Genomic DNA, 25,351 nt, shown 5'->3' on the forward strand with positions numbered 1-25,351 from the left:
GTGGAGGTAAGTGTCTCAGCTGCTGTCCACACAGCGCTCCGTCTTCCTCTTGATGGAGTCATTCAGATATTTGCTGTGTGCGCCTTGGGGCTGTGTGTGTGTGTGTGTGTGTGTGTGTGTGTGTGTGTGTGTGTGTGTACTTCAGAGTGGGGACTCGGATGAAAGAAAGAATTATAAAACATGAAACAGCTATAAACATGAAAGAGAGGCAATTAAAGACAGTGATATTCTTTCCTATGGCACATTGGTGTGTGTGTCTGCGTGTGTGCATGTGTGTGCGTCTGGGTGTCTGCATGTGTGTGCGTGTTTGTGTGTGCGTGCGTGTGTGTGTCTGCATCTGTGCGTCTGCGTGTGTGTGTGTGTGTGTGCGTGCGTGTGTGTGTCAGTATCTGTTTCTGCGTGTGTGTGTCTGTGTGTGTGTGCGTGTGCATGTGTTTGTCTGCATCCGTGCATGTGTGTGTCTGCATCTGTGTGTCTGCGTGTGCGCATGTGTGTGTGATATCTGCTAAATATTTTGTAGGCAGTTGTTGAGCCTGTTGTGTTGTTTTGTTTGTTGATGCAGTGGAGTCTCATAATCCCCAAACCAGCGAGCCTGAGTCCCTCCCTTGTCCTTGTGCTGTCGTTGCGTCTCCATGTGTGTGCAATGCAAATGAGGACAGTCAGTAGTGTGTGAGAGTGTAGTGTGTGTCTGTGCAGACTGTCAGTAGTGTGTGAGAGTGTAGTGTGTGTCTGTGCAGACTGTCAGTAGTGTGTGAGAGTGTAGTGTGTGTCTGTGCAGACTGTCAGTAGTGTGTGAGAGTGTAGTGTGTCTGTGCAGACTGTCAGTAGTGTGTGAGAGTGTAGCGTGTGTCTGCAGACTGTGAGTAGTGTGAGAGTGTAGTGTGTGTCTGTGCAGACTGTCAGTAGTGTGTGAGAGTGTAGTGTGTGTCTGCAGACTGAGTAGTGTGAGAGTGTAGTGTGTGTCTGCAGACTGTCAGTAGTGTGTGAGAGTGTAGTTTGTGTCTGCAGACTGTGAGAGTGTAGTGTGTGTCTGTGCTGACTGTCAGTAGTGTGTGAGAGTGTAGTGTGTGTCTGTGCTGTGGCCCGTGTGTCTTTGTGTGTGTTGTTCTGCAGAAACATAACTGACACCTCTTTCTTAGAAATCAGAAAATGTTGCGGCATCATTGAGCTTATTCATTCCGAGATGGGTTTTGTGTGCATGTGCGTGTGTGTGTGTGTTTGTGTCTCTGTGTGTAGTGAGTGCGTGTCCTGTTTGTGCGAGTGTGTGCTTGCGGGTGCGCACATCGATGCATTTTGCACTGCAGAGAGGCTTGATGTTGTTGGCAGCGACATGAAAAAAAAAGATGTTTGATGGGTTGCCAGTGTGGACATGTTCACGTCTGATCCAATTACACACACACACACACACACACTGACACACACACACACACACACACTGACACACACACACGCAACTCGCTCCCTCGCTTATTTTCACACAGATGCATAACCAAGCTTTTTTTGCCTTTGAGTTAAACACGCGTAATCATGTTCGAGCCCGGTATGTTTTGCTTGCGCGGCACAGGGTCAGAGGTCACTGACCCTGTGTTTGTGTGTCACCTAGTGTGCGTTGGTGCGTGATTGCATTTGTGATTGACTCTAGTCATGTAATTCCACCTCTTCAGTCGACAGGCTGGACATTTCAACCACGTTCTTCCTTTTTTTTTGGGGGGGGGGGTTTCCCCCTTTTTCTCCCCAATTGTACCTGGCCAATTACCCCACTCTCCTGCTGCCCCGCCGCCGCCGATCCGGGGAGGGCTGCAGACCACCACATGCCTCCTGCGATACACGTGGAGTCGCCAGCCTCTTCGTTTCACCTGACAGTGAGGAGTTTCACCAGGGGGGGGCGTAGCGTGTGGGAGGATCACGCTGTTCCCGACCAGGCGCCCCGACCGACCAGAGGAGGCGCCACTGCAGTGAGCAGGACACATACCCATGTCCGGCTTCCCGCCCGTAGACACGGCCAAATGTGTCTGTAGGGACGCCCGGCCAAGCCGGAGGTAGCACGGGGATTCGAACCGGCGATCCCCGTGTTGCTAGGCAACGGGATAGACCGCCACGCTACACAGACGCCCCATTTCAACCATGTTGTTTGGTAACTAATTGATTGTGTGTGTGTGTGTGTGTGTGTGTGTGTGTGCGTGTGTGTAAGTGTTGTTAGATTGTGTGTGTCAGTGTAAGTAAGACGCTTCTGTGTCTTCCCTCCAAATTGCGATGATGTCATCACTCTGTTCCCAGTCAGGCGTCCACCCCCACACCTCCGCCGGAGGTCCTGCCCAGCAGCATTCCTCCCCTACACCTCCTTGTGCGGGGCGGGTTCATTCACCACAGGCCGTCGCTGAGGCGTCGCCAGTCTGTCGTCACCCGGCAGGGGACTGGGCCAGCCGCAGAAGGGGCGTTTGCCGGGGCAGATGCTGAGGCAGATGCCGGGGCAGAAGCCGGGGCAGATGGGATACGCCGTGGTGTTGGTGTTTTCGGGCAGGCTTGAGCGACTGTGACATTTCTGATTTTAAACGGTTCGTGGTCTCAGCTGGACGGTGGGCGGTCACATTGGGAGGAAACGTTTCACCTCCCGTCTCAAAAATATGGTTTTTCAGGGCGTCCGCGTGGTGTGGCGGCCTATTCCGTTGCCCGCCGACACGGGGATCGCCGGTTCGAGTCCCCGTGTTGCCCCCGGCTTGGTCGGGCGTCCCTACAGACACAGTTGGTCATGTCAGCGGGTGGGAAGCTGGACGTGGGTGTGTGTGTCCTGGTCGCTGCACTAGCGCCTCCTCTGGTCGGTCGAACCGACTGTTTGGGGGGGGGGGACCGGGGGAATAGCGTGATTCCCCCCCCCCCCCACGTGCTACATCCCCCTGGCGAAACTCCTCACTGTCAGGTGAAACGATGCGGCTGGTGACTCCAATGTATCGGAGGAGGCATGTGGTAGTCTGCAGCCCTCCCCGGGTCGGATCAGCAGGGGGGGGGGGGGTTCTGGAGCAGCGACCGGGACGGCTCAGAAGAGTGGGGTAATTGGGCAAGTACAATTGGGGGGGGGGGAAAGGGGGGAGGGGATAAAGCAAAAAAGAAGGTTTTTCAGAACAGACTGTAATCGATTGATTGGTCATGGAAGTGTGCGTGTGCGTGTTGCTCGGTGGTGTGTGTCGTTCCCACGTCAGCGCTCATTTGATCCTCAGTTGTCCGTCTGTATTTTGTGTGCGTGTGTGGTTGTGTGTGTGGTGTATTTGTGCGCCTGTGCGTGCGTTACTCCTGTGCGTGCGTGGTGGGGAGCTTTCGCGGAGCAGTGATGCAGCAGGCGGCAGCAGGTTAATCTCTCGACCTCCCGCCGAACACACGCCAGGACTTGGCGCGTCAGCGAGGCGGGGGCGGGGCTTGTGGCTCATGGCACCGCCCACCACCCATCTGTGTGTGTGTGTGTGTTTGTTTGTGGTTGGTGCTAAAGTGGGGTGGGTGGGTGGGGGTTGCTCAAAATGTGTGCGTTTTGCTCGAGTGTATGCGTTCGCATATTTGTGCATTTGGTGTGTGTGTGTGTGTGTGTGCGTGTGTGTGTGTGTGAGTGACAGGTGTGTTTAATCGCCCATGGTGATATCTCCACTCTCTTATCCAACCCACCACCCCTGTGCCTCCACACATACTCGTCTGGTTCCGACACCCCCCCCCCCCCACACACACATACACACACACACCATCCCCGTACCCCTGCTTTCTCATCGTTTAGTGATGATAACGTGTGCATCTGGCTATTCTACCCTGCAGTTGTGGGAGGTAGGAGGCTTTTGAACCAGTCTGAATGTATGTGTGCGCGCGTGTGTGTGTGTGTGTGTGTGTGTGTGCGTGTGTGTGCGTGCGTGCGTGCATGTTTGTGTGTGTGTGTATTTTTATTCGTACCTTCATCGCCATTACTGACTGCTTTTGAGTTCTTGTCTAGAACAGCTGGGCTAAATAACCTATCCTAACGTGTGTGTGTGTGTCTGTGTGTGTGTGTGTGTGTGTGTGTGTGTAAGAGAGAGAGAGAGAGAGAGAGAGAGAGAGAGAGAGAGAGAGAGAGAGAGAGAGAGCTTGCATGTGTCGTGGTATCCAGGCAGTGTGCAGAATGGCCCAGATGGTTTCCCCGTAATGAAAATCTCTTTTAGGAGTTTTTTATTTGGATAGGTTCTAAACGTGGGTCCTTCAGTACTATCATACTTTTTGTCTGTCTGCCTGTCTCTCTCTCTGTCTGTCTGTCTGTCTGTCTCTCACTCTGTCTGTCTGCCTGACTCTCTCTCACTCTGTGTGTGTGTGTGTGTCTCTCTCTGTCTCTGTGTGCCTCTCTCTCTCGCTACCTCTCTCTCTGTGTCTCTGTCTGTCTCTGTGTGTGTCTCTCTCTGTGTGTCTCTCATACTGTCTGTCTGTCTGTCTCTCTCTCACTCTGTGTGTGTGTGTGTGTATGTGTGTGTGTGTGTCTCTCTCGCTGCCTCTCTCTCTTTGTCTCTCTGTCTCTCTCTGTCTGTCTCTGTGTGTGTCTCTCTCTCTGTGTCTCTCACACTGTCTCAGTATACAGAACACAACCTCAGAAGCAGCTGCCAAGCTGCAGATACCAAGAGTAACTGGGATCTCACCCATACATTTCCAAAGGGTTTTCACTTATTTAAAACCATGAATCTTAAAAACAACAACAACAACAACTTACCATGGGTCTTTAATATGGTAACACGAAATTATGAAAAAATGGTCTTAAAGCCACATTACACTTTCAGTAAATCAATGTTTGCTGTAAATTGGTCAAAAAGTGAAACAAGCTTCTCATCCAAGTGTCTGTCGGTGTTCATCAGGACTCCCGCTGGATCAACTGAGTTCAGATAAAAAATGTTTTTTACAGCGATCAACGATTTTTATTTTGAAAATACATGACACAACAAACACACAAACAGTGCAGCACACTAGTAATAATGTTTAAGGACCAGAATAAAGAAAAAATAATAATTTTTACAGGTTAAAAAAAAACTGTAGCCATAATAGCTGAGAATAAGAGACAGACATTCCCAAGGGAAGAAAAAAACAAAAAACCAATAGTGGACTGAAAGGAAAAGCAAGCAGTAAAACAAAGCTTTACATTGTGTTTCAACCATCCATTACTACTAACTTCCAAAGCTGGCCTGGTGCAGGTCTGATGTTACTGGGTGTGGAGGGGTGCGGGAAGGCTTGATAGGCCTTCTTTTAAGTTAGTCCTTTATGGACACAGCTATGCCTACTTGTGCCTGCACAGTGGCAGGCCTGGCTTTACTGAGTTGTGCCATTGTACATTCAAGAGACTCTATGCTCTGGTAAGACACCATCCATCATTGGATTAAAGGAAGGTTAGGATTAAACCACAGTGTCAGTATGTATCGTTTTTGCTGCAGTAAGGCTTGCCAGCGTTAGTCTTCGCTGATTAAAATTGAGAGACAGAGACAAATCGTCATTGAGCAGACAAAGGCATTATTGTAGATCCTAATAACTCGGACAGCATTGACATAACGAGTCCAAAAATCTCTGATCAGGGCATCCAAGTGGCATGGCGGTCTATTCCGTTGCCTACCAACATAGGGATCACCGGTTCAAATCCGCATGTTACCTCCAGCTTGGTCAGGCGGCCCTATATACAAAATTGGCCGTGTCTGCGGGAAGGAAGCCAGATGTGGGTGTGTGTCCTGGTCATTGCACTAGCGTCTCCTCTGGTAGGTCGGGGCGCCTGTTCAGGGGGAGGGGGAACTGGGGAAAATAGCGTGATCCTCCCACGTGCTACGTCCCCCTAACGAAACCCCTCACTGTCAGGTGAAAAGAAGCGGCTGGTGACTCCACCTGTATTGGAGGAGGCATGTAGTAGTCTGCAGCCCTCCCCAGATTGGCAGAGGGGGTGGAGCAGCGACCAGGATGGCTCGGAAGATTTGGGTAATTGGCCAAATTTGATTGGGGAGAATAAAGAGTAGCAGTGAGTACAGTTAGGAATGTTAATCATTTTCATTTTAAAACATTTTATGGTGTAGTATATACTCTGTGAATCATTTTAAAATGAATGAGTTGATGCACAAGATTTTTAGAGGTACTGCTTACATTGGACCATATCCTTTCCCAATTTGGTTCCAAACCATTAATGCAGAGTTCCATGTCCCACACCCTTTCAACTGCCAGTGTCTTAGTTGAGCGATCAAGTAGCGAGTTATATAGACGCGTCACTGTCCTCCTAGAACCCTGCCCAGAACCGATCCAGTCCTCCATAGGGTGCTCTGGCAAAGGCCCATTCCAAGACACACCATATATTTTCATTGCAGATCTCAGCCTCAAGTAAAGAGAGTAAGAGGTGCCTGGTAAATCATACTCCTCAAATATCTTGGAATGAATGGAGTCCAGTGTTGTTAAAAATATTGCTGAGAGTGTAGACACCTTTTTGCGACCATGGGGGAAACGTAAACAGCAGCCCACCTGATTGAATGTGATAGTTATTCCGTAGCAGAGATGTTTGATGAAATAAATCTATTTTGCCCATCATCAGTTCTACTTTTTTTCCATACATCAATAGAACTGGTTACAATATTCCCGTATCGTGAATTGTTTCTGTGCCCACTGCCTTTATATAAGTCTTCCAGATGGCATGGCTTTACATGTGCTGCCTCCATAGCCCACCAAGGGACCTCAAATTCCTGGTTTCTCCAAACATGCAGTGGTCTGATTTGAAAAGCATGATCATGAAAGTCGAGGTTCAGGACACCTAAGCCTCCAGTGAGTTTGCTTCTTTGTAAGGTTGAAAGTTTTGATTTGTGCACGCTTTCCTCCCCAGATAAACTGTGGTATGAGGGAGTGCATTTCTGTGATAAATGTAGGTGGCAGTGCTAGGGGGATCATAAAGAACGAAGAATTAATCTAAGGCAAAATGTTAATTTTCACATTGTAACTCTGCCTTGTAAAGACACATAAAGAGAGCCCCATCTCTTCAGATGATCCGTAATCTTCTTTTTCACACCCCAAAAGTTTTCCTGAACTATCTATTAAGACTTGGTTAAATCTTTGTGCCAGTGTACGTAATCAGCAGTCAAACTGGTGTTTAGTGCAGCAGTATTCAGTGCAAATAGAGCAGATTTAGTCCAGTTGATATTGTATCCTGCCATCCCTCTAAAGTTTTTAGGACCTGTGGCAGTGATGACCAGATATACGATATGAAAAGAAGACAATCATCTGCGTATAATGAAAGATAGTGTCTAGATTGTTCTGTGGTTATAGGAGATAGTGTCACTCTCTCTGATGGACTGAGACAGGGGTTCAAGGGACAGGGCAAGGAGCAGAGGGGAAAGTGGGCAACCCGATCCAGTTCCGTGATGTAAAGGAAAGGGTTGACATGTTCCTGTGAGAACTGATGCTGTAACTTGACTGCATAGCATTTGTATCATGGAGATGACGTTAGAACCAAATCCAAATCGCACCATGACCAGCCACAAGTAGCTCCACTCCTGTCTGTCAAAACCTTTACGAGTGCAGAGGGAGAGAACAGCATAGTCCTCTGGCATGGTATCTGCGACCTCGATAACATGTAGGAGCCACCTAACATGAGCCGATGCTACAGAAGTGAATTAACTTCCCCATTACCGTCTCCATGCGAGTGACCAGTCCCTTGGCATAAAGCTTTACATCTCCACAGATCAGCGAAATCGGGCAATAACTTGAACATTTAAGTGGATCTTTACAATTCTTGAGTAAGATGGTGATGAGTGCATTTCTCTGTCCCTATGAAAGGATCCCTGTGCAATGACAAAGTTTATAGGACCCAATATACAAGAGGTCCTGCCTAATCCCAAAAAGCTAGATACAGTTCCGCAGGTAGGCCATCCAAACCAGAATTCTTGCCTTTTTGGAGAGCTTTACTGCTGTTTCATGCTCTTCTAAAGAGATGAGGTTTTCTAAATTTAAGCTGTCCAAGTGCTACAGATTAGGCAAATTTAAAATTTGAAGAAATTTAGTGCATTTCTCCATGTCTACATGGCATTCTGATGTGTAGATATTGCTGTATAAGTCTTTTAAAACATTGTTGATTGCACTGGGATCTGTATCACCTTCTGCTGTGCAAATAGCATTAATCACTGCATTGGATGCACTTTGTTTTAAGTGGAGGGCTAATAGTCTACTCGGGCGGTCGCCATCATGATACTATCTCTGGTCGCCATCATAATAATATCTCTGTTGGGTTCTATGTAGTTAACTCAGCCTTGCTTAGGGATAAACTTCGATATTCTCCTTTTAACGCCTCGAGAATATTGGTCTTGGCTTCAAAGGATGTTTCTCTCTGCGCTTTCTCCACCCTGTCTCCAGCTCAATTTCAGAAAACCGCTTTTTGCACTCAGATTTTAACCTAGAAGCAAAACCAATACATATACCTCTTATAAAACATTCCGCTGCTTCCCATAATGTTTGGGGATTATCAAATGACCCATCACTGTGTTCAATAAATTCACCAAGTTGTGTTTGCCTTTGTGATAGAAAATCATCATTGTTAAGCAGAGAGTCATTAAATCTCTATCTGTGTGCTTTGCGATAATCAGTGAACGGTGTTAAAGTGTATGACGCAGGAGCATGATCAGAGATTAAGATAGGGAGCATGTTGATATGAGGTATATTATTTATAAGAGATGGGCTGATAAATATACGTATAATCAATCTTGGAGGAGGTGTCATGATGACCAGAATGAAAGGAGTAGGCTTTAACTTTGTCATTATGGATGTGCCAGAGATCCACTAAGTTAATTTAAACCAGGAATGATCTTAGAGCCAAGGATGAGGGAGAGGCTTGTGTTAAGTGTGCCTGTAGGTCTGTCGAGCTCTGGGGAGACTGTGGTATTATAATCGCCATCAAAAAGGCAATGAGGGTCTTGATAACATAACAGAGTCACACTGATGGGGGGCAAAAATATTTCATCAAAAACATTAGGTGCATAGATACATGCTAATAGAAGTTTTGCATAATTAATAGAGAGCATCACATAGACAAACCTGCCGTCATTGTCATTACCATTCTCATTTTCATTACCAGCCCTCAGGTTTTTGGTGGTGTGTGGCGCCGCCACCTTGTGTGTGTCAGCTTGTTGTTGCAACTCCATGTGTTTCCACTGTTTTTATAAAAAATGCAACTTGATTGATTGATTGATTGATTGATTGAAACTACTGGCGATCCTGGGCAACACCTCCCAAGCCCTACACAACATGCTAGCCAAGCTAAAGAGCACCTTTAGCAACAGACTCATTCAACCCCGGTGTTTTAAGGAGCGATACAGCGTGTCATTCTGTAATTTGACTTTACAGTTCATCTGCCTTTGCAAGGCCTGCTGACATTGAACTACTTGTGGACTAATTTGCCTTTACGAGAACACTTGAAACTTAGATTTTTCCCGTTATTTTATTATTTATTTGTTTTATCTGTTGTCCTTTGTATTATAATGTATGTGGCTGCTATGAAATTTTAATTTCCCTCCAGGGATTAATAAAGTCATCTATCTATTTATCTGTCTGTCTGTCTATCTATCTATCCTATCTATCTAGCTATCGTCCATCCATAACCACAAGCTGTAATTTCCTTTCTGCTGTATTCAGGTATTCAGGACACCTCTAGCTTAGTTGATGCACATGAATGAGCTATAAGTTTATAGTGCTTGTTTTGGAACAATTGTACATCATGTCAAGCGTGTCTATTGAATCAGAGCTATAAAACCACATTTGTGGTGTAAAAATTCCAGACAACGAGTGCGCTTTATGGACGAGTTCAAACCTCGAATGTTCCAGTTTAAGATATTTAAATTGGCCATTTAAATGGTGGTGAAGAGAAGTAGCAACATGACATGTAAACAGTCCACTTTATATGAGTAGTTAAGAAATGAATTAAACTGAGAATACATCTCTAGAGAGCTAATGGCCGCATGGTACGTTCAAAATAGACAAACTGCGAGTTTAACAACAGAACTATATACAAACGCAAACTGCCATGTCCTTGTAACACCTAAGGTTTGCATGGAACATGAACTAGTCATTCCAAGGGCGTGCATACTGCAAGGCCACCCCTCACAACCCCCCTTCCCTCCTATGTCTCATGATGTTCAGCCAACAGAGAAATCAAAACAAGAAAAAAATAAAATATAAAACCCACACAGAAGAGATACTGAGATTGGCAAGCCACTTAATGTAGCTATATAGAGGGTTTCAGCACTGTGGGCTATTACTCAGTCTTTGATTGATATAAAACATGAAAGAAAACACAAAACAGAACATCAGCTATGTCAACCAACTTATCTAAACAATAGAAAGATTGACCCCCCCCCCACATGATGTGACCGATTCAGTCCATGGGACATAAACATCAGATAACCCACATAGCAGAACATCATTAACTTCAACCAGCTTAGTTAAGCAATGGGAAGAAAAAAGAAAAAACACCCCTAAAGAGTGAACAGTAGCAACGCCAGTCTAAGTCCGATCACTGCAAAGTTAACAGGTAAAAATCACAGTGAAAAATCAAAATGCTAGAGTGTACAGCTTAATGTCGCATGACTGTTTAGCTATAGGCAAGTTAATTCATGGCAGCGGTGATGAGGCATCCATCTTGTCATTGCTGTCTGGCTCCTGGAGTAAAGTGGCAATTTTTTGGTTTTGCAGAGCCGATGGGGGCTGAAAGGTGTTTGAAGAAAATCCTTTGTCTCTGCTGTAATCCAGAAAGAACAACAAGGTTTGCTTGTTGTGCTTAATGGGCTGAGCTCTAGCTCCCTTCAAAATGGCTTGATGATCAGAGTAGTCCAGCAGTTTGAAGACCAGAGTGCGAGGGAGGTTAGCATCTGTGCTAACTCTGCTGTAAAGTCTGTGGGCTCTCTATACGGATAGCCCGTTAGTTCTCCCAATGAAGATATCCTCTTTGGCAAGTTTTAGCTCAGAAAACCAATGGCATCCAACCCTTCCTTGCCTTCCTTCAGGCTGACCAGTCTCATGTTGGAACTCTGGCTACAGTCCTCCGTCTGAGTGATCTTTGAGGTGAGTTCCCCCACTTGATAGAGAAGATCCTTAGCTTATTACTTGCAAGCTGTCACCGTAGCCTGGAGTGTGTCAAACTTAGCCGTGTTGCTCCGGATAGCTTTGTGAGAAGACTCGAGGTCTTTGGCCAGTTAACACATATTATCCTTGGTATGTTGAATTTGACACGTTAGTTCTGTTGGTTGTGGGATGAGGACACCGGATGAGATGTGGGATGACCGCTTCTTTTACTGCCCACTGGATAAACGTGCTGAGGTCACTCTGCTGTTCTAACAACGCAGTCTTAACAGCATTATCAATGGCATCGTCCAGCTCTTCCTTAGGCATCGTAACCATAGTTTTTTTTCCTCAACTGCGACATATGACATACTCTGCCCTTCCCATTTGCCCCCGGGCTTTCCTTTAGATATTATGCTGCGATGTGTTATCAAAGTTGGTGGGAAGAGTAAATGGAAAAAGGAGTCTAGGAGTTGTTGAGGATGCGCTACGTGTGCATCGCAGTCGAGCGCCACCAGGAAGTCCCTGAGTTCAGCTAATTTGATTAGAGGGCAGTAGTGGCGTGTACTCCAATGTAGTAATCCTACTGTATGAGTATGGCAACTGTAACAGAAACAAGTGAGGGGCTTTCAGTTTTGTGACTTCTCGTTTGATTTGCTCTGTGAGCAGTATTTGTTGAGCATTTAGACAACACTCAGAAACATTCATTTGCTGTTGTTATTTCCAAAGTGGTAACTGTGATTTCATTCCATAAAAGGCTTATTATTCTGAAAAATACACTGTACAGAGTGTGCATCTGGAGATTGGCTGGTTTGATGTACAATAATAATAAAATTTTTCTCTTTAATCATGGCTTGTGGCTTACCATTGAACAATTGCCTACCTCAGTTGAGGTTAAAGTTTGGTATTTTCTGTGGCTGTGTAACACGGTTACGGGGATTATTTCTTTTTCTGCTCCTGTTTTGTTCCTTCATTCTGACATTAGTTTAAGTGCTTGTCGCATCCCTGAAATTATACGTCTTTGGTCACATTCTGATCAAAAATCAGTATTGCATCGTTATTTACATACGATATGGAGAGTGCTAACAGTCCACCCTTTCTTTCATTCAGATTTTCTCTAGTTGTGATCGCATTTTCTTTCCTTAAGAGCCACTGCGAATGATGTGACTCTAAATAGTGGGGAGAAGGTGTTTAACAGTGTGAGGCATTGTAGCATCTTGTCCTGTGTTGTAGGGATCAGCTGAATGAGAAGAAATGTGAATAAGAAGAGACTGCTAAGCTTTACCTGCAACAGCACTTTGAATCACAGAGTCAGATAAATGACCACTGGCACAGGGGCACCTTCACTTCACAGCAGCCCTGTGTGTGTGTGTGTGTGTGTGTGTGTGTGTGTGTGTGTGTGTGTGTGTGTGTAGTGTAGCATCTCAGAGCATTTTGATAAATGGACTGTATTTTTCAGTGTTGCTGAATTTTATCTCAAGTGGATCCTACGGGACGCTGAGCGAGCGGTGTGTGTATGTGTGGTTGTGTGTACACTGATATAGTAAAGAGTAATTTAATGCTAATGAGTGTACTTAGTGGTCTGTGGTCTGGCAATCTTGTGACGTAACCTGCATTGCCTCATTACCCAACACATTTGTCTATGTATTTGTTTACTTATTTGATTAAAGTAAAACGATGAAATAATTTTAGTCACATAACTTGCACCTTCAGCACTTTTATGACTCGTCGGTTCTCCCCAACTAAACAAAAATAACGCTAGCCACTATACTGCATTGCTGAGTAGCAATGCAGTATAATGAAATCCTCTGAACATAACAGTTACTGTAAGCCCCTGAACTGGAAAACAGTTGTGATGAGGAACACAACCCTGATCTCTGCAGAAGGGTTTTGAAAGGGGAGCTGTTTTCATGTCAGTCGTCGTCTAATATGATTCAGAGAGTTAAAGTAACTTGTGATTTTTCCGGATCACGCCGGATTTATTGCCTGCTACCCAAGCACTGCCAGATTAGCTTTAATCAATAAACATTGTAACAAAAGCCATGATATATTGGCATTTGGCTCATAGTCTATAGCTGGAAGCAAGTGAAACATAGCTAAGTCATTATACTACGAATGTCCCATATGTTTGGGACATCTCAAATGCTCAGGAAATTTGTTCCCATATGCTTGAGGTCTATTGATACTATCATTTTCTTTTTATCTCCTAACAAATTGAATGTGTGCAGTTAGCCCCTCAATCTTTTTCGTCCTTATTCAAGCAAAACAGTCTTCTAATAAAAAAGGCACAGCAGAGGATGTACTTTCTCTGCCAGCTCAAGAAATTGCACCTGCCTCAGGATCTACACTGCAATAATCCAATCTGTCCTCTGCACATCCATCACTGTCTGGTTTGGACAGCCACCAAACAGGACAGGGACAGACTACAATGGACAGTTAGGTCTGCAGAGAAAATCATTGGTGTCAACATGCCCTCCATTCAGGACTTATACATCTCCAAAGTCAGGAAACGGGCAGGGAACATCACTGCAGATCCATCACACCCTGGTCACAACCTGTTCCAACTCCTCCCATCTGGCAGGCGTTACAGAGCACTGTACACCAAAACAACCATAAATAAAAAGAGTTTCTTTCCGTGGGCTGTCATTCAAATGAATGCTTAACATTGTCGAATAAACCCAACCATGTTGTATATACTGTACTGTACATTGTACGTATACTGGTACACTCTGTCATGTCCATGTACCTCAGGCAGGTATTTAAGTAACCTGCTCACATCTATTTTCAGCATCTCTGATATATTCTCTGCACCGTTGCACTTTATCACCTCTTAGTTCACCTGTATAAGTCAATCCTTGTGTATATATCTGAAGATTGTTGTGGTGTAGTGTTGTTATTCTGTTAAGTAAGAGCCAACTTCCATGTATGTTCAAACCTACATGGCCGATAAACATGATTCTGAGTCTGATAAATCTTGCACTACATTGTGTTTCCATCGAATATGGATTCAGATGCCTAGTGAGCAGAAAACATAAAGCTCTGGGACTGAATTCAATTGTGCATTATTTTCCTGAATCAATTAGATACACTTAGTCTAGAGTCCTAAATCTTTTTACCTTAAAGTCTTTGCAAGGGTTTGTCAGCTGCCTAGCGGACAACACTTGACTAGTAGGTTTTAATAGGTCTTTGTTGACTTTCATGCTAAAGTCATTTCTCTCTCAGCAGAGGCAGATACAGATCTGCTGTGGTGTAACATGCAAACTAAGCCCAGTTTCTACCACACATACACACACCAAAATTGTGTAACCCATGGAAATAGGTACCACACAGGACACAATCACTACTTTTGGGGTTCTTTATTTTTTTGTTATCACTCTAAATTGAATTGAGTAATTAAGTTCTGCCTTTATGGTTTAGGCAGAAAGATTTAATGAAAAACAAATACAAAAAAAAACCCTCTGAAAAACAAATCAAAATACAGCAGTGGGCTTATCAATTCCACTTCCCTTCACAGGGACCTCCAAGTTGAGCTTCTGGCTTTGTACAAAAATCCTAATATCTTGCTAATCACGTTTGGACTTCCTCAAACAGCCTGTACATCCCATGACATTCATCGCGCTATTTGCACCCATGGATTTCATTAGATGGACTCCGAATGCGTTTCACCTGCATCTCTCAGCTTACTCAACCGGAAATTAATTACTCAATTCTGAGTCCATCTAATGAAATCCATGGGTGCCAAACCTGATCGACTCATCTAGAAGGTTGTTTTCCCCAAATCAAAGTTGTGCTGGCATGAGTGTGACCATGCGGTTTAGGCTGTTTAGAGTTTCCACAGCATTACTGCACACTTAAGAACACCTCAAGACCAAACCAGTAACAGGGAATCCCGTTCTGTTGGATACCGTGTATTTCAATTTGCCAAAAATAAAAATAAAAAAGGTAAGAAGAGGGAGCAACTTAAAATCACTTTTGAAAATATAAATATACAAAATATACAATGACAGTCGGGGGGGGGGGGGTCTTTTTCTCCCAGGTGTAAAGGGAACCCAGTACAGCGTAGGCACGTGCTTCAGTGAACTGGTGTCTTACAGTCCTTACAGTAGCTTGCTTGTTTAATGTGATGTCCGCAGTCTGCAGATGATGAAAAATCAAATCCATTACACCAGCTCATGGGGCACATACCACGCAACAACTTTTGTAGTCAGGGGTCACCAACAAAGTATTCTAGAGCAAAACTGCCAGCAAGTCAGACCCACATACACATACACAACAGCAGACCCTCATTTACGCTCAAACGCAGACCCACACAATGCTGTACCAGAACTAAAGACACCATCAACATGCCAAAGAGTTAGGCAGATGTGTTACTGCCACACAGCATCTAGGCCTGTGCCTGGCTAACATTAAAGGTATAGACTACCCAATAGTCTAAATTCATCAGCTGTTTTCTTACTGTGACAAAATCTAATAGAAAAAATTCATCAACATTCCACATCATCTCCTTCCACATCATCATCATCATCATCATCATCATTCTTTACTCTTAGTAGCCAGCACTTTACTAAAAGTCCTAGCATATTAATTGAGAATGAGAACAGTAGGATATAATTGTTGTGCATCGCATCAGTTTCTGAAAGTACTATTTGCCTAAATAACTGGTATGATGGCATACATCTTTAAGTGCAGCCCCCTCTGTAACTCACCTCTTTGCTACTAGATCCTGCCTGCTCACTGTCCTGACCTCCTCCTGCCTGCTGACTGTCAATTTGACCTCCCTCTGCTTCCTTAATACAACCGCACATACATGTAAAACTCACCATCACCCATAGTATCCTGTTCAGTATTAAGCCTGCATGAAAATACAGGCTGCATTATCATCTCTAAGTCCTAATTCTTACAAGTTTCAGCTTACTAATTTCTTTGCACCGAAGAAGTGCTGGATATCTCCTCTCCTCTTGCTCATGTTGACTCTGTGAATGAAATCTAATCTGAGTTCAATAAAGTAGTCATACATTTGAACTAATACATTTACTCAGCCTTCAGCACACACAGGTTTTAATAATATTCAAATACCCATCCAGGTAAAACGTCTACATTCCTGAGTGAAAACAAAGGGATGCCTATTATAAGAGCTAATATCAAAAAGGCGAAAGACTAACCAAACCACCACAGCCACACGAGACTATTAAAATAAAATAATAAACTGTATATTGATGTCTTGATGCATGCTCAATAATCCAGGTAAGAAAATCAAAGAAGGTTGAATCAATTCATCTGGATACAATGTTTATTGACAGATTTGTTTCATCACTCATCTAAGTGACCTCCTCAGTCTAGCCTGACTTGGACTTAGTGGTCACTTAGATGAGTGACGAAACATATAAACGATTCAACCTTCTTTGATCTACACTACCGTTCAAAAGGTTGGGATCACCCAAACAATTTTGTGTTTTCCATGAAAAGTCACACTTATTCACCACCATATGTTGTGAAATGAATAGAAAATAGAGTCAAGACATTGACAAGGTTAGAAATAATGATTTGTATTTGAAATAAGATTTTTTTTTACATCAAACTTTGCTTTCGTCAAAGAATCCTCCATTTGCAGCAATTACAGCATTGCAGACCTTTGGCATTCTAGCTGTTAATTTGTTGAGGTAATCTGGAGAAATTGCACCCCACGCTTCCAGAAGCAGCTCCCACAAGTTGGATTGGTTGGATGGGCACTTCTTGCGTACCATACGGTCAAGCTGCTCCCACAACAGCTCAATGGGGTTCAGATCTGGTGACTGCGCTGGCCACTCCATTACCGATAGAATACCAGCTGCCTGCTTCTGCTCTAAATAGTTCTTGCACAATTTGGAGGTGTGTTCAGGGTCATTGTCCTGTTGTAGGATGAAATTGGCTCCAATCAAGCGCTGTCCACTGGGTATGGCATGGCGTTGCAAAATGGAGTGATAGCCTTCCTTATTCAGAATCCCTTTTACCCTGTACAAATCTCCCACCTTACCAGCACCAAAGCAACCCCAGACCATCACATTACCTCCACCATGCTTAACAGATGGCGTCAGGCATTCTTCCAGCATCTTTTCATTTGTTCTGCGTCTCACAAACGTTCTTCTTTGTGATCCAAACACCTCAAACTTGGATTCATCCGTCCACAACACTTTTTTCCAGTCTTCCTCTGTCCAATGTCTGTGTTCTTTTGCCCATCTTAATCTTTTTCTTTTATTGGTCAGTCTCAGATATGGCTTTTTCTTTGCCACTCTGCCCTGAAGCCCAGAATCCCGCAGCCGCCTCTTCACTGTAGATGTTGACACTGGTGTTTTGCGGGTACTATTTAATGAAGATGCCAGTTGGGGACCTGTGAGGCGTCTGTTTCTCAAACTAGAGACTCTAATGTACTTATCTTCTTGCTCAGTTGTGCAACGCGGCCTCCCACTTCTTTTTCTACTCTGGTTAGAGCCTGTTTGTGCTGTCCTCTGAAGGGAGTAGTACACACCGGTGTAGGAAATCTTCAATTTCTTAGCAATTTCTCGCATGGAATAGCCTTCATTTCTAAGAACAAGAATAGACTGTCGAGTTTCAGATGAAAGTTCTCTTTTTCTGGCCATTTTGAGCGTTTAATTGACCCCACAAATGTGATGCTCCAGAAACTCAATCTGCTCAAAGGAAGGTCAGTTTTGTAGCTTCTGTAACGAGCTAAACTGTTTTCAGATGTGTGAACATGATTGCACAAGGGTTTTCTAATCATCAATTAGCCTTCTGAGCCAATGAGCAAACACATTGTACCATTAGAACACTGGAGTGATAGTTGCTTGAAATGGGCCTCTATACACCTATGTAGATATTGCACCAAAAACCAGACATTTGCAGCTAGAATAGTCATTTACCACATTAGCAATGTATAGAGTGTATTTCTTTAAAGTTAAGACTAGTTTAAAGTTATCTTCATTGAACAGTACAGTGCTTTTCCTTCAAAAATATGGACATTTCAATGTGATCCCAAACTTTTGAACGGTAGTGTATATTGATGTCAAAACAGCTCTACAACAACTACAGTGGGGAAAATAATTATTTGACCCCTTGCTGATTTTGTAAGTTTGCCCACTTACAAAGAGTGCAACAGTCTATAATTTTAAGCATAGGTTCATTTTAACAGTGAGAGACAGAATATGACCAAAAAAAGTGGAATAAGACGTTGTATGAATTTTATGAATTTATTTGCATATTTTTGGTCCAAAATAAATATTTGAACCCCTGGACAAACACTATGTTAATATTTAGTAGAAAAGCCATTATTGGCCAGCACAGATGTCAAACGGTTTTTATAGTTTCTGACAAGGTTTGTGCACATTTCGGCAGGGATGTTGGCCCACTCCTCCCTGCAGACAAGCTCCAAATCGTTCAGGTTTCGAGGCTGTCGCATGGCACCCGAATTTTAAGCTCCCTCCAAAGATTTTCGATTGGATTCAGGTCTGGAGACTGGCTAGGCCATTCCAGAAGCTTGATGTGCTTCTTCGTCAGCCACTCTTTGGTTGCTTTGGCGGTGTGCTTTGGGTCGTTGTCGTGTTGGAACACCCATCCCCAACCCATCTTCAGTGCTCTCACTGAGGGAAGGAGGTGTTGATCCAGAATTCCACGGTACATGGCCCCGTCCATCCTCCCCTCAATGTGATGGAGTTGTCCTGTCCCCTTGGCTGAAAATCACCCCCAAAGCATGATGTTGCCACCCCCATGCTTGACGGTGGGGATGGTGTTCTTTAGGTTGTACTCCGTGTTCTTCACCCTCCAACCACGGCGAGTTGAGTTGAGCCCGAAAAGTTCTATTTTGGTCTCATCCGACCACATCACCTTCTTCCAGGCCTCTTCTGAGTCGTCCAGGTGTTCATTGGCGAACTTAAGATGGGCCTGTACATGTGCCTTCTTGAGCAGTGGGACCTTGCGTGCACTGCAGGATTTTAATCCATGACGGCGTAGTGTGTTATCAACCATTTGCTTTGTAACTGTGGTCCCAGATGCCTTCAGGTCATTAACCAGTTCCCCCCTTGTGGTTCTGGGATGGTTCATCACCGTTCGCATGATCAGGGACACCCCAAGAGGCGAGATCTTGCGTGGAGCCCCAGACCGAGGGAGGTTGGCGGTGATGTGGTGTTCCTTCCATTTCCTGATAACTGCACCAACAGTTGTTACTTTCTCTCGAAGATGGTTTCCAATTCTCTTGTAGCCCATCCCAGCCTTGTGCAGGTCTACAATCTTGTCCCTGGTGTCCTTAGACAGCTCTTTGGTCTTGCCCATGATGGAGATGTTGAAATCTGATTGATTGGGTGTGGACAGGTATCTTTTGTACAGGTAACGAGGTGATGCAGGTGTATTTTATGTGGGTAATTAGTTGGGATTGGGGGTGCATCTTAAAGAAAAACTAACTGGTTTGTGGGAGCCAGAATACTTGCTGTTTGGTAGGGGATCAAATACTTATTTTTCTAAATCAGGTGGTTATTAATTTTTATAAATTCATATGATGTGATTTTCTGGAATTTTCTTTGGGATTTCGTCTCACTGTTAAAATGTATATATGATTAAAATTATAGACTGTTGCATTCTTTGTAAGTGGGCAAAACTATTTGCCTAAAATGTACAAAATCAGCAAGGGGTCAAATAATTATTTTCCCCACTGTAATCCTCCATTGTCTTCCTGCTCATGACTGAGCACCAGTGATAGCTAACATAAGATATTATATTTTATATTGGCAGTGAAATGCCCAGCTATTTAGCCAACATTGGAAATGAAAGGGCGTGCTATCAGCTAGCTAACATTAGTTAGCTAATTTTAGGTAAGGCAAATGTTAGCTTTAGCTAGCTAATGTTTAGGGATGGGTATCATTAAGATGTAACGGTCCTACAGTCAGTCAGTAAACGGTCTTCTACTTAGTCCGAGTTGAACCCCCAAACAAACAACACAACAATAACCACAACATCACTAAAACATAATTTCAATATGAACATTAACAGTTGCATCAGCCATTGCACTACCCCAGTGAAGAACCACCGACAGTCAGAGTGACCTCCTCCCCCAGTTGCTACATAGCTGCCACCTGAGGGGTCAGTCGTCCTCGGTGACCCCATCACCCAATACATAGTCCCTCAAATGTCCAGGGTGCCGTCACTGGCAAACGCCACCTGGGGCTCAGAGGAAGTGCAACTGGGAGAGAGACACACTGATGGGCACATGGAATGCTACTGTCGCCCCCGACCCCAACAACAGGTGAAGCAGGGACACGGTATGAGGAGAGTCTGTCCTGGTGCAGCACCACCATGCACCCCTGGCAAGGCATGCCCACCTGGTACACCACTTCAGACAGCCGGCCCATGACCTCACCGGGCCCCTGCCAGTGGCTGCAAAGCTTGGGGGAAATCCCCTTCTTGCAAACAGGACAATACACCCATACCTTGTCCCTTTGCACGAAGGCCTGCCGAAGACACCATGTGTGCTATGACACACAGTGTCTTGGCCTTCTTCTGCCGTCAGGTGCAGGAGTCGCAGCTCCATGTCTCGTCAACAACCAGGCCAGTAGAACTGCCCCCTGAGGCGGTGGAGGGTCTTGGTGTTCCCGTTGCTCTGTAATTTATGTAAGTTAAGAATATCGGTAAAATGAATTCATCTATCTGGTTTGAACCTTCCTGGTGATGTTAGTCATGCAGTAGTTAACTTTGCACTTCGTGGACTCAGATGCTGCATCTATCTGGTACATTTCAGGAACACAAAAAACAAAAACAAAAAAAGAACTGTGCTAGCAAGTCCTCCCACAGTCCTGGAAGATCGTTCACCGTGTGAACCGTTTTATAAAATATATCTTAAAGTTAAGGTCGGTGGGTTGCCTACGCTTCTGTTACGAGAAGAAAGAAGTAGATGGTTTTCTTATCGTTCGGTATAGCTATGGTAGCATGGCGTGAAGAAGGCCGGTGTATACAAGGATGTGGGGGCAGAGGTAGATAACGGCATGAGTAACAGAGAGAGAGACACCAACTCAACCACGAGAGGCGAGACAAAGCAGGGGAAAGAGAGAGAAACCAAGAGGCATATGGCCGGTGAGAGCTCAAACTTGGTTAGATAGATAGATAAACTGACGAGATGAAAGAGGATAGTTAGCCAATAGAGAATAACACAGAGTGCATTGGGAGTTGGGAAGAAAAAGGGGAAGCCTGTGAAGATAGGTAATTTTCCTGTTCATGGTTAATATCTTTTTTTTATGGGGGGGTTGAATATTTTTTTTCTATTTTTTTCCCCTCCTCTGTGTTGACAGAGCATCACTGCATGAATGTAGGGCAGCATAAAAGACAGAGAAGAATGGAGAGGGGAGAGAAAGTGGGTGAAAGAGCAGCGAGGAAAGAGGTGTCAATATGTGATTTCCCCAATGAATTGAAAAAGGGGGTTGCTCTCTCTCTCTCTCTCTCTCTCTCTCTCTCTCTCTCTCTGATGAAATGGCTGCATGTTCCTGCTTCTTTCTGTTTTTTGGAGAGGGAGGAAGAGAGTCTGCGGTAAGCGTGTTTAGGTGGGCGCTTCTACACATTTTTTTCCTGCCCTGCATCACTCTGCAGTGCTGACCTCCATGTGGTTTGCTGAGATGCTCCAATGCTCCCGGTAGACGGAAATCATTTTCAGCAACCAAACGCTCCATCCCGAAAAAACAAAAAAAAAAGTATGTGTGTGTGTGTGTGTTTGTATGGATATTTGTGAGTAGGTTTGTATATTATTGTATAGCCACTTTTTTAGAGCACAGTTGGCCACTCTCTTATTGATCAAGTTTCAAAACCAGTAATGGACCACGGTCCTCTGGCATCCAAGTGCACATGCAAACACACACACACACACACACACACACACACACACACAAAACACTACGAAACAGAACATCAGTCCCTACCTTACACACGAAAGGCAGTTCCCCTCATGCCCCTTTGTGATGCAACCTGGCAGCCTTTTCTGTACTGTATAGCCCTCTCTCCTCAAGGAGATATTTAATGTAATAATGCATCTGGCTCTGATGTAGACTGTGCAATGATGTCCAGTACTTGGTAGTTTGTGGTCCAGATAGATATATGGATGGATGGATAGATAGACAGGGAGACAGACAGGCAGATTTAGAAATGGAGACACACAGTAGATATAGAAAGACAGGCAGGCAAAGACGGGGCTTGGTGGTGCACATATGCTCCTTGTATAATCAATGTGTCTTCACACAGCGATCCCCCTTGGCCAAAGCATATTAACTCTAAAATGGTCTTACTGACATTCAAAGCTCTTCATAATCCAGTCCCTGCTTATCTCACAGACCTCCTTCAGACTTGCACTCCATCTCACTCCCTGTGGTCTCCACCAGCAGGTCTACTGGCACTACCAGCCATCAAACTCGGCACAATGGGTGCCAGGGCTTTCTGTTATGCTGCATTCAAACTCTGGAACTCCATTCCCCATCACATCCGCTTACTGGACTCCATCACATTCGCTTACTGGACTCCATCACCTCCGCTTACTGGACTCCATCACATCCGCTTACTGGACTCCATCACATTCGCTTACTGGTCTCCATCACATCCGCTTACTGGACTCCATCACACCCGCTTACTGGACTCCATCACATCTGCTTACTGGACTCCATCACATCTGCTTACTGGACTTCATGACATCCGCTCACTGGACTCCATCACATCCGCTTACTGGACTCCATCACATCCGCTTACTGGACTCCATCACATTCGCTTACTGGACTCCATCACATCCGCTTACTGGACTCCCGTCACATCCGCTTACTGGACTCCATCACATCCGCTTACTGGACTCCATCACATCCACTTACTGGAGTCCATTACAGAATTCAAAACTGCTCTTAAAACCCAACTTTTTAAACCAGCATACTCTGTTTAACAGCGTTAACAGCATCAAATTCTTCTTCTTCTTCTTCTTTGCTCCTGCTAATGTATGCTCTATTGCTTATTGTGTGTTTTGTTGTTGAATGCACTCATGATTTTTATTTTTTGTTTTATTGTATTTGCTGTAAGATGACCTTGAGTGTCATGAAAAGCGCCTTTAAATAAAATGCATTATTATTATTGTATCAGCTACACTTCAAACGTGGGTCCTTAGCCTTGTTTCCACTCCGCCTGGCCGCCTGACACGGTGCCCTCTCCCTGGGACCGACGGTTGCATGAGAAGGTATTGTTGCTGCCTGGCCACTGTTGCTTATGGCTACTCACAATAAAGTTTAATTGGTTTCTCTCTTTCAACTTAAGCACTTTTCCTATGCTTCCCTTCAGAAAAGCTCATTATTAAAACCTCCAGCCACTTGTATCAGCTGCACTTGCCAAGACTTTAATGACTCAGGCGGTGACTGTCCTGTTAATTGTAAATCGTTTATTGTGCTGGACCTGTGGTTGACAGTGGCTTAACTGAGAAGCCATTTGGTCTGGACAGAGTGAATCTCCCGTGTCAACGTTTCAGTGTACCTCCCCATTATTCTGGGAATAAACATGGCAGCCAGCTGACATAAAACATTAACAAGTGTCATCTTCAAGTCACACTGCCACATATGGTTCTTTCAGTCAGCACATCGTCTTTCTTTTTTTCCTTTCCGTTTTGCTCTCACTCACCCTCTGCTCACTGCTCTCCCTTTGACGGTAGTCTAATGTCGGATAAATCGCATACATCTTCTTGACACGCACATTTGCACATTTTCACATCGGTACCTCTCATATGTTTGAGCCACCGCTCCTCTGAGGAGTTCTGCCATCTCGTATTGGCGACCCTGGGCTGTAATGGGTGTTGAAGGCATCCAGCAGCTGAACCCACCCAAAAGACATGCAGAGCATGGTGCTTAAGTGTCATCTAATAATGCTTCAGCCATGGACAGTGTCCGGCTGTGGTCAGTTCTCTGTCTGCATCCCCTATGGGTCCTTCGTTCATCTCTCTGGCTTGGCTGTCGGGGTGCTGTCAGTCAAGTCAAGTCAGTTTTATTTGTATAGCCCAATATCACAAATTAAAAATGTGCCTCAAGGGGCTTTGCAGCAACACAACATGCTGTCCTTAGACCCTCGCATCGGATAAGGAGCAAAAACCTTTAACAGGGAAAAGAATAGGGAGAAACCTATCGCAGCAGACCTCGATCAAAATAATGTAACGAGCTCAAAAAGCTTTATTCATTTTCACTCCATTACTGATATACTTTCAATTCATCTTGTATATGGTTTTCAACGGGTTTTATTAAAACAGGTCTGAAATGAGTGAACTGGCACATTGCTGCTGGCAACAATATACACTAATAACCACGCACTACTATATACCAGTGGCGACTGAACGACACAATCCGAGGTAATATTATGTTGCAGGCAGCACAGGGTAATCCTGTTTGACCCTGTACAGAGAACGGCATGATGGATTTCTTGCACTCATTTCATTCATAATCCACAACTGAATTTAGCCAAATGCTCATTGAGAGCTGTGGTATCAAATGAAAATGAAGTGAAAGACCCTACCGGGCTCGCCTCACGCTTCATATTAGCAGAATGAATTGAAGTATTACGCAACATTAACAAAATAAGTCAAATCTAAAATCAGCAGAAACGGCCAAGAGAGTTGAATGTAAAGTCAATAGAGCGTTGCCAAACACTGGTCGCAAAATCTATTCTACTGCAGTTGCAAAACGCCCAAGCACAACTGAGCTTGAAATGCCTTGTATTGACCGCTAGCTGAGGGCGTTTGCATCATAACAACTAGATAAGAGGCTGCTGACAGGTAGAAGACTTGAGAAGCCACATGCAAAGCAGGAAAAAAACAAATACACACATAACATGACCGAAAACCTCACAAATAGACAATTTAAACTGGGAAAGGTTCCCTAAGTTTCTTGTATTTCTCTTAAAAAAATTTTCACAAGAAGAGGAGAACTCTACATCTGATTCATAATATGTTCTTACCCACCCTAATGTGTTCTTACACATGTACCTTGAATGTCTTATCTAGTCTCAAAATGTCAGTTAACAGGAGTCCGAACATTTGATCTGGTGCTACCGTCACGTTGAGATGTGTCACGGAAAGAAGATCTTAAAAAAAATAAAAATAAAATAAAAAAGTTCTGGACGTGAAGACAAAAGGGCATATATTTGTCTGTATTACATCAGAATCAGAATACTTTATTCCTCCCTGAGGGGAAACTGGGTAACTAGCTCTACTTTACCTTTTCCCCTAACATTTGTACCTGGACTGCAATTCAAGAAGTACACGAGGGGTTTCCCTAAA

At 44.4% G+C, this 25,351-nt stretch overlaps 1 protein-coding gene across 2 annotated transcripts in view; it reads left to right on the forward strand.

Moving 5' to 3' along the window:
- LOC130115489 (cGMP-dependent 3',5'-cyclic phosphodiesterase) overlaps positions 1–25,351 on the forward strand; it is a 256,094-nt gene that overhangs the window by 87,879 nt on the left and 142,864 nt on the right. The window lies entirely within an intron of this gene.

The sequence above is a fragment of the Lampris incognitus genome, chromosome 7, assembly GCF_029633865.1.
Source record: "Lampris incognitus isolate fLamInc1 chromosome 7, fLamInc1.hap2, whole genome shotgun sequence".
In the NCBI taxonomy this organism is placed as follows: Eukaryota; Metazoa; Chordata; class Actinopteri; order Lampriformes; family Lampridae; genus Lampris; species Lampris incognitus.